This window comes from Penaeus monodon, chromosome 16, assembly GCF_015228065.2.
Source record: "Penaeus monodon isolate SGIC_2016 chromosome 16, NSTDA_Pmon_1, whole genome shotgun sequence".
NCBI lineage: Eukaryota > Metazoa > Arthropoda > Malacostraca > Decapoda > Penaeidae > Penaeus > Penaeus monodon.
The window spans coordinates 45,807,520-45,817,519 of NC_051401.1; the positions used below are offsets into that span (position 1 = coordinate 45,807,520).

Below are 10,000 nucleotides of genomic sequence, written 5' to 3' on the forward strand. Positions count from 1 at the left end.
ACCCTTGCGATGTACACACACAGAAATGTATGCACCACACAAACACCCACACAAAACACATACAAAAAACCACACAAAACAAACATTACCAAAAACCAAACCCCAAAACATACAAACCCCACAAGGGAACCTCCCAAAAAAACCAACCACCACACAATAAAACAGACAAATAAACCCGTCAATACCTCCAGACATATCAGACTTCACCTAAGCGAGCCAAGACGTTAACCCAAGAGAGAATGAAACCATGCAAGTTCATGCATTGACGAGGATGTCATGCAATCTCTAATTGGTTTTCATCTCCTCCCTAATTGCGTTATCAAGGAGCCTCGATTGGGATGTTCACCTGATCTCTGCTCATGATAAAATTAAAATAAAGTAGAATTAAAAAGTTGTGATTGTTTGCCGAATGTCATTTGATTTTCAGGGGGAGCGAACAACAGAAAAAAAAAATGAAAATAAAATGTCAAAAGTTTCATCTTATTATTATATAAAAAAAAAAAAAAATCCGAAACAAAAAGCAAATAGAAATAATTCAAAGGGTAGAATTTCGTACAAATAATAAAAAAAATAAAACTCAAAAGACTATGGAAACAAGACCGATAAAGAGAGAGAGAGAGAAAAAAAGAAAGAAAACACCTCTCACCCCCCCCCCCCTCAAAAAAAAAGAAAAAAAAAAAGCCCTGCTCACTGGAACTGTACACTGGTGTCGATCCGAAAACCTCCTGCGGCGTTAAAACTGCCAAACTTGTAATAGTGTAAATCTTTGGCACGAAAAGGTGTGAGACAAAAGGATCTGAGAAAGAGATTATCATTTTCTATTTTCTGTTGCTTGGATGTTTATATCGGCAAGGGTGTCAAGTAGAGAGGGAGAGAGAGAGAGAGAGAGAGAGAGAGAGAGGGGAGAGAGAAGGGAGAGAGAGAGAGAAGAGAGAAGAGAAGAGAGAGAGAGGGAGAGAGAGAGAGAGAGGGAGGGAAAAGGGGAGGAAAAAAAGGGAAGAGGAGAGAGGGAAGAAAAAGAAATAAGGGGGAAAGGGGAGAGAAGAGAGGAGGGAGAGAGATAAGAGAGAGAGAGAGAGGGAAGAGAAGAAAAGGGGGGGGGGGGGGGGGAGAGGAAGGGGGGGAGAGAGAGGGAGAAGAGGGAGAGAGAGTGGAGAGAAAAGAGAGGGGGAGAGAGAGAAGAGAGAGAGGAGAGAGAGAGAGAGAGAAGAGAGAGAGAAGAGAAGAGTTGGGTTAAATAGGGCGAGGGATAGCAAAATCTCGTCTGTTTGTCTTTTTCCCTTACTATTTTTATCTGTTGTTTCTTCTATCTGACTATTTAAAATATCTAACGTATGTATTCTAAATTCACACACACCCCACACCACACCCACCACACACACACCCCAAAAACACCACACACACACCCCACCGACACACCACACAAAAAACACACACACACCACACAAAACCACACACAAAACACAACGACACCATACCACACCACACACACACACACACACAAAAAACCCACACAACCCCACACACACACACAACACCACACACACAATACAAACACCCACACACACACACATGCATATGTACTTGCGAGTGTGAATGTGTGCACGTAGCGCATATGGAAGAGAGAGAGGAGGGGGGGGGCAGTGAGAGAAAAATGACAGGCAGACAGAGACAAAACATCAAAAAACAGATAGATAGATAGATAGATAAAAATTAGATAGATAGAAGAAGATAGAAAAGGGAGGGGAGAGGAAGAGGGGGGGAAGAGAGAAGAGAGAGAGGAGAAGAGAGAGGGGGGGGGTTTGGGGGGGGGGGGGGGGGGAGAGAAAACCAACAGACAAAAAAAAGAAAAAAAGAGAGAAACAGAGAGACAGCCAGACGGAAAAAACAAACAAACAAGCAAACAGACAGCCCGAAAGCCGCTCGTTGACCGCCACCGAAGCCTCAGTAGCGCAGATGAGGCTTCTCGCGGTGATGAGCCTCCGACCAAAGTTACGCGTATCCTATTGCTCTCGCCGGGGCTGGTCGAGGGAGATGGGCGAGACAGGAAGAGAGAGGACGGCGGAGGATGATAAAGAGATTATTAGGTTGAGAGAGATTACTGGGGTAAAGGAGAGAGGAAAGGAGGAAAGAAAGAGAGAGAGGAGGGAGAGAGAGAGGGGGGGAGAGGGGGGAGAGGAAGAGAGAGAGAGGGAGAGAGGGGAGGGAGGAGGAAGAGGGAGAGAGGAGAGAGGAGGGGAGGGGAGGAGAGGAGGAGAGGAGGAGAGGAGAGAGGAAAAAGAGGAGAGAGGAGAGAGGAGGGAGAGAGGAGAGGGGGGGGGAAAAGCTTGAAATCAATGGAAATGATTGGCGGATTAGAGGGAGGGAGGGGGGGGGGAGCGCGAAAAGTGGGGAACGAGAGCGGTGAGGCCCCTTCGACGCCTGCAGGGCCTCCCGCTCCACTCACGCCCCTCTCCGCCCGCAGACGATGGCCATCTCGAAGAACAAGAGCCACCAGGACTACGACGAGCTCGTGTACCAGCAAGGGGCGTGGCGGCGGCCCGAGAGCATGCTGCCGGCCCGCAGGACGAAGCCCCGACCCGGGCCAGGGCATCAGGGCCAAGCCTCGGGCCCCGAGGACATGCCCAGGTCGAGGGACGCGAAGATGCCTTCGTAGGACACACCAACCTCGCCATGGAGCACAGCAACGGCGCCGACGGACGCGGCAGGGTCACCGTGAGCCACATAAACGTTCCGACGGGGTACGCGAACGTTCCGTCGGCCCTGGGAAGCGTCACGGCGAGCCACGGCAAAGGCCCCGTGAGCTACGCCAGCCCCAGAGGCCACGCGGCCATCCCTGACGTCCCAGAGGGCCGCGGCGGGGACGGGCGACGGCGGCAAAGGGCGTCCGCGGCACCATCCTGCCGCCGCCGCCACCTCGAGCGGAGGGCGCAGCAGGCTCAACGTGTACGAGTTCCTGAAGGAGGACCGCGAGTACCCGGCGTGGGGCGTGCCTGAAGAGGAACACGAGTCCCACCAGGTAGAGCACGCGAGTTGGAGCAACGAGCTGAGTGACGCACTTCTGCACTCACTGCACGCACACACACACACACACACACACAACACACACACACACACACACACATACCACACACACACAAAAACACACACACACACACACACACACGCACACACACATATATAATATATTTATACACACACACATTCATATGTATGTATCCATGTACATGTACATACACACGCAAGTATACGTACATGAAGCACATTATTTATAATTAATTTTTAATTATCGAGGAACATCATCCCGCACTTAAAACATAAACTTAATTTTATATAAAGCAAATATAACGTTTCGAGTTTGATTAAATTCCAGATAAGGAGTTTATAGTCACTCGAAACGTGTAAACATTTCCCTTATGTATTCATCTTTGTTTCATTTCATTTTTGTCACGGTGACTTTTTTTTTTTGTCTTTTTTTTGTTTGCTTATTTTTGTTTGTCAAAAAAGAAAAATGAGAAAAAGACAAAGTGGATTTTCCTTCATTTTTTAGACCTGGAAATGGACGACTGTATAAGTGTTTCACTAATCGATCGTTTTTTCTATTTTCTTTCGCTTCCGTGTTCTCGCTTTTGTTTTTGTTTCTCGCTTTTTTTTCTGCTCTTTTTTTTCGTTTTTCGGTTCCCATGATCATCATCATCATCGCGCTTTTTGCTTTATTATTATCGTTTTTTCTTGCTATTTATCTGTCTACTTCTTCTCTCTATCTCTTTCTCTATCTTTCTATCAGTCACTGTCATTGTATTTGTCTATCTTTATGTCTGTCTGTCTGTCTTATACGATCTTCTGTCTATCTACGTATCTATCTATCAATCTATATCTATCTAGCTATCCATCCATCCATCTGTCTATCTATACATATCAATCTATCTTTCTCTTCTTCTTTCTTTCTTTCCATTCCCCCTTTCGTGTCTCCCACCCCTTTTCCGTTCCCCACCCCCTTTCCCCTTCCCTTATTCTCCTCCCCTTTTAATTTTCCTTTTTTTTTCTTTTTCCCCACCTCCTCCGAACCATTATTTCATCATTTTAATCTTCCGTTTTTTGTTTTTTTCTTTTTCTTTAATCCTCTCCCTTCTTGTCATTTTTCCTTTCTACCTCACAAAAAACCCCAACCCACACAAACCCCGGGGGAACCCCACGCTTTAGGAAAAGGCGGGGGGGGGGTAAAAAAATGTGGAAAACGAGGAAAAACAAAGGGGAAGAAAAAGAGAGGAGGGGGGGGGAGTTAAGGGGAAAAAAATGAAGGGCCGCAAGGCAAAACAGCAGAGAAACGATGGGAAGAAAAGGGGCGAGAGAGAAAAAAGAGAGACCCCAGGGGAAGGGAGAGGAGAGGAGGGGGAAAAAGGGGAGAGGGGAGAGAGAGAGGAGGGGAGTGGGGGGGAGAGACCAACGGGAAAAAAAAAAAAAAAAAAAAGAGAGAAAAAACAGAGAGACAGCCAGCCCGGAAAAAAAAAAAAAAAAACAAACAAAGAAAAAAAAACAAAAAAACCCCCCGGGAAAAGCCGCTCGCTGACCGAAAACCGAAGCCTCAGTGGGCGAATGGGGGTTTTCTCGGGGTTGATGACCTCCCCAAAAAAGTTACGGGTTTTTTCCATTGCTCTCGCCGGGGCTTTTTCGAGGGAGGGGGAGAGGCAGGAAGAGGGGAGGACGGGGGGAAGGATGAAAAAGGGGGAGTTTATTGGGTTTTTGAGAGAAAATTTTTGGGGGTTAAAGGGGAGAGGGAGGGAGAGGGGGGAAGAGGGGGAAAAAAGGGAAGGGAAGAGGGGAAAAAGGGGAGAGGGAGGGGAAAAGGTAAAAGGGGAGAGGGAGAGAGAAGGGAGAGAGAGAGAGGAGCGAGAAAAAGAGGAGAGGGGGAAGAGAGGAGAAAAGAGAGAGGAGAGAGAGAAGAGGGAGAAAGGAAAAAAGTTTGAAATCAAGGGAAAAATGATTGGGGGGATTAGGGGGAGGGGGGGGGGGGGGGGAGCGCGAAAAAAGTGGGGAACGAAAAAGCGGTGAGGGCCCCCTTGGGACGCCTGGGGGTTTTTCCGCCCCACTCACGCCCCTCCCGCCCGCGGAGAGGGCCATCCGAAGAAACAAGAGCCAAAAAGGGATACGAGGCCCTGGGTGTACCAGAAAGGGGGCGTGGCGGCGGACCGAGAGCAGGGCTCCCCGGCCCGCGGGGAGGGAACCCCCCGGCCCCGGGGGCCGGGGGCCTTTCGGGGCCCAAAAGGCTGGGCCCCGAGGACATGCCCAGGCCCGAGGGACGCGAATGATCCCTTGTGGGGAACCCCCCAAAAACCCGCCATGGGAGCCCGCAACGGGGGCCGAGGGGACGCGGCAAGGGTCACCGGACCCAAACATAAAACTTTCCCGAGGGGGTACGCAAAAACTTTCCCGTCGGGCCCCTGGGAAAAGGCGTCAGGGGGCAAAGCCAGGGGCAAAGGCCCCGTGAGCACCCCACCCCCAGGGGCCCACGGGGGCCAAACCCCTGACGTCCGCGGGGAGGAGCCGCGGCGGGGACGGGGACGGGGGCCCAAAGGGGGCGTCCCGCGGCACCATCCTGCCCCCAAAACCCCCCACCTCGAGGGGGAGGGGCGCAGAGGCTAAAAACGGGGGTACGTTTTTCCTAAAAGGAGGACCGCAAAGAAACCGGCGTGGGGCGTCCCGGGAAAAAGGAAAACACGAGTCCCACCAGGGAGCACGCGAGTTGGAGCAGCGAGCTGAGTGACGCACTTCTGCACTCACTGCACGCACGCACACCACAACACACCCACCCACCCCACACACAAAACACAAACACACAAACAAAAACCCCACACAAACACAACACCACACACACACCCACACCCCCAAAACACCCACATCCATATATAATATATTTATTTTACAAAAAAATTTAAATTATGAAATGTATCCTTTGTACATGAAAAAACCCCAAATACAACCGGCAATTTAACGTCAGGGAAGCACATTATTAAAATTTAAATTTTTTAATTATCAAAGGAAAAAATTCACCCCGCATTTAAAAAAAACATAAATTTAAATTTTTATAAAGCAAAAATAAAACTTTTTCGATTTTGGTTTTAAACCAGTAAGGGGGTTTATAGCACTCAAAAAGGAAAGGGGCTTTTTCCCTTAGGGTTTTTAACTTTGTTCATTTTTTTTTGTCCCGGTAATTTTTTTTTTTTTTTGTCTTTTTTTGTTTCCCTTTTTTTTTTTTTTCCAAAAAAGAAAAAAAGAGAAAAAGAAAAAGGGGGTTTTTTTCCTTCTTTTTTTGCCCTGGAAAGGGAAAGACGGTATAAGTTTTTAACTAATCGATCTTTTTTCTTTTTTCCCTTTCGTTTTCCGGTTCTCGTTTTGTTTTTTTTTCCCCGCTTTTTTTTTGCTTTTTTTTTTTTTTCTTTTTGGGTTTTCCAGGGACCCATCATCATCATCGCCCCTTTTTGCTTTATTTTTATCGTTTTTTTGCTATTTATCTGTTTTTACTTCTTCTCTCTATCTCTTTTTTTACTTTCTTTTCAGTCACTGTTTTGGTTTTTGGCATCTTTAGGGGTTTTTGGGGTCTTTAACAAAATCTCGGGTTCCCTATTTACCCATCTACAATCTATAATTTAGCATCTATCCCCCTTTCTGCCTTTTATACGTACCCAATCTTTTCCTTTTTCTCCGTTTTTTTCCCATTCCCCCTTGGGGGCCCCCCCCCCCCCCTTTTTCCTTTCTCCCCCCCCCTCAACCCTTTTCCCTCTTTCGTTTTTTTCCCCCCCCCCCAACACAAAAATTAAAGGGGGGTTTTTTTCTCTCCGTAAAAAACCCCTTGGTAAAGAAAAAAATTTATGGTCTGAAGGTTATTCGGTAGTTTTCTTTTTCGGTTGTTTTTTTTAAGTTTTCCGGGGGAAAGGAACCCTTCTTTTTTAAGGGGGGGGTTTTTTTTATCTTTTTCTTACCCGGCAAATGTTTTTGGGGGGCTCGGGTTTGAAATTTTTTGTCTTGGGGAAAGGGGGGGGGGTTTTTTTTTTTCTTTTTTGGGGGGGGGGGGTTTTTTTTTTTTTCTTCGTTCCCCTTTTTTTAAAAAAAAACCCCCCCTTTTTTTTTTCCCCCTTTTTTTTTTTTTTTTTTTTTTTTTTTTAAAAAAAAAAAAAAAAGGGGGGGGGGGGGGGGGGGGGGAAAAAAAAAAAAAAAAAAAGGGGGGGGGGGGGGGGGGGGGGGGGGGGGGGTTTTTTTTTTAAAAAAAAAATTTTTTTTTTTTTCTCCTCTTTCCTCCTCCTTTTCCCCCCTTATTTTTTCCCCTTTTTCTCTTCTCTTCTCTCTCTCTCTCTCTCTCCCTTTTCCTCTCTCTCTTTTTTTCTCTCTCCCTTTTCCTCTCTCTCTTTTCTTTTCCTCTCCCCTCTCTCTCCTCCCCCCTCTCCTCTCTCTCTCTTTTTCTCTCTCTCTCTTCTTCCTCTCTCTCCTCTCTCTCTCTCTCTCTCTTTTCTCTCTCTCTCTCTCTCTCTCTTTCCCCCTCTCTCCTCCTTCCTCTCCTTCTTCTCTCCTCTCCTCCTCCCCTCTCTCTCTTCTTATTCTCTCTCTCACTCTCTCTCTCTCTTTTCCCTTTTCCACTTTTTGTTTTTTTTAAATTTTGTTCACTACTTCCCTGCTCCCCTTTCTTTAAATTTTTCCCCGATTAATATTTTTCCCTTCGTCCTGGGAAATCATGAGAGGACATGTGTGCGTCACTTAAATCATATCACAAATACCAACATTTATTACTTTTCCAGGGAAAAATAAACCCGAAATCATAGATACAAAAAAAAATACGAATTTTTCTAAAACGAAAAAAAAAATTTTGGGTAAACAGATGGGGAAAGGGGGAAGAAACCACACAAAAAACACACCCCACACACACACAAAACACACACAACACACAAACACCACAACACACCCCACCACCACACACACACACACACACACATATAAATATATTTATATAAAATTATATAATATATATTAAAATATAAAATAATATAAAAGAAAAAAATAATATCAAAAACTAAAAAAAAAAAGAAAAAAACGTTGAGGGGACCCCGGAATGAAGTTTGGTTAAAAGAGCGTGGGGTTTGGGCTGCCATATTGTGGGCACCGCGGGGGGGTTATTTTCCCCGGGACCTGCGTGGGGGAGATTATGGTCCCAAAACGCTGTAAATGAGAGTCCCCACGTCCAATGTTTGATTGAGATGGGGTAGGGAGGGAGGGAGGAAGAAGAGAGAGAGAGAGAGAGAGAGAGAGAGAGAGAGAGAGAGAGAGAGAGAGAGAGGAGAGAGAGAGAGAGAGAGAGAGAGAGAGAGAGAGAGAGAGAGAGAAAAGGGAGATAGAGATAGATAAACAGATAAATAGACAGAGAGAGAGAAAGTAAGACAGAGAGAGAGATAGATCTCCTGTCGTTTCAAAATAGAACTAGCAATGGATCAACCTTTCACGAAAATAAAACCAAAGAATTGAATATAGTTCCTCTCTCAATGACCCTCTGACAAAAACGCAACATTATCTTTATTGTACATGTCACGATCAAATCAGTGCCTGATATGATAAACAAAATGGAAATTGGTTCAGTTGTTATAATTATTTGTGTTTACTTTGCATACCGAAAAATTTCCCTTTATAGACGCTGCTTATATAAACATCCTATGCAAATTAGGCTATATATCTTATCTTAATTGACTAATAATTTATGCCACTCTTTTCTTATCAAATAACCCATTTTGAAAACCCTAAATTTGATTTTAATACATGAATTGGCATCTAGGTCGTGTCTTTCCGCCATTTTTATTTACTTATTATTTAATTCATTATTATTATTATTATTATTATTATTATTATTATTATTATAATTATTATCATATTATTATTATTATTATTATTATATCATCATTATTATTATTGTTATTATATTATTATTATTATTATTATTATTATTATTATTATTATTATTATTATTATTATTATCATTATTATTATTATTATTATTATTATTATTATTATTATTACTATTATTTAGCGTCTCAAGAGCTCTCGTGTTATGCCGCAATCTTGGCGTTCATTAAGCAACTCTCTTTCTTTTCCTTTACGAACGAGTGTCACATCATCTCTCCAGTAACATTCAATTGTGCTTTGATGACGTAATAATAAAATCAATTCCTTGATGACGTCAGAGTAAGGGTCACTAAGTAGATTTTATGACGTCATTGTAATTTTTTAGTTGCCAGATGGTATAAAATTAATGCCACAGGAGGTGCTATTTCAGACAGTTAACGACGTTTTTTTTCAAGTTCTAAGTCATTAAAGACATCGATGACTTCATATCAGGCATCATCGTATTTCTATCATTATTTTCATCATATTAATTTTATCATATATTTTTTTCTCTCTTCCCTAAAGTTGCCAAGTCGTGAAATAATTTAATAGCTCTATAACTAGTGCTAGGCGCTGGGTGACGTCGTAACAACGGCTTCAAAATATTGCTGACATCGCGTTTCGTTGCCTTTTGTCGCTCCGTCGTGATTTATCAAACTGTAAAACCACATATGACGTAATACATTATGTCATTATCATAATAACGACATAACAGGTGTTTCGAAGGGTTGCCAACGTCGCTTTTCCCCCTCCCCCTTTCTTCTTTTGTGAGTTGCCAAGTCGTAAATGTTAATTCTCCGTGATTCAGTGGTTTCTATTTCATCTTTTTTTGTATCTTAAACTCTCGTCTTCGACCTTCTCTTATCTCTTTCTGATCCTCTTCTTCCTCTCTCCCCCTCTTCTGCATGATACACCGCGAGGTCATGCGGAGATTATTGGATTTTGGACTTAAACCGATACCAGTGTTAAGTGTCGAAGTAAGTTGTCGGTTTTGCTGAATATTCATTTTTTTAAAAGTTATTTCAACACTTGGAGAATGTGTATACAGAGGCACAGACACACTCACGCACAAACATAC

General features: G+C 44.1%; 1 protein-coding gene across 1 annotated transcript in view; it reads left to right on the forward strand.

Annotated features, from left to right (window-relative positions):
• LOC119582861 (period circadian protein-like) overlaps positions 1-10,000 on the forward strand; it is a gene marked incomplete in the record, with an annotated part of 81,233 nt that overhangs the window by 14,770 nt on the left and 56,463 nt on the right. The window contains 1 exon segment of the mRNA XM_037931340.1: positions 2,465-3,019.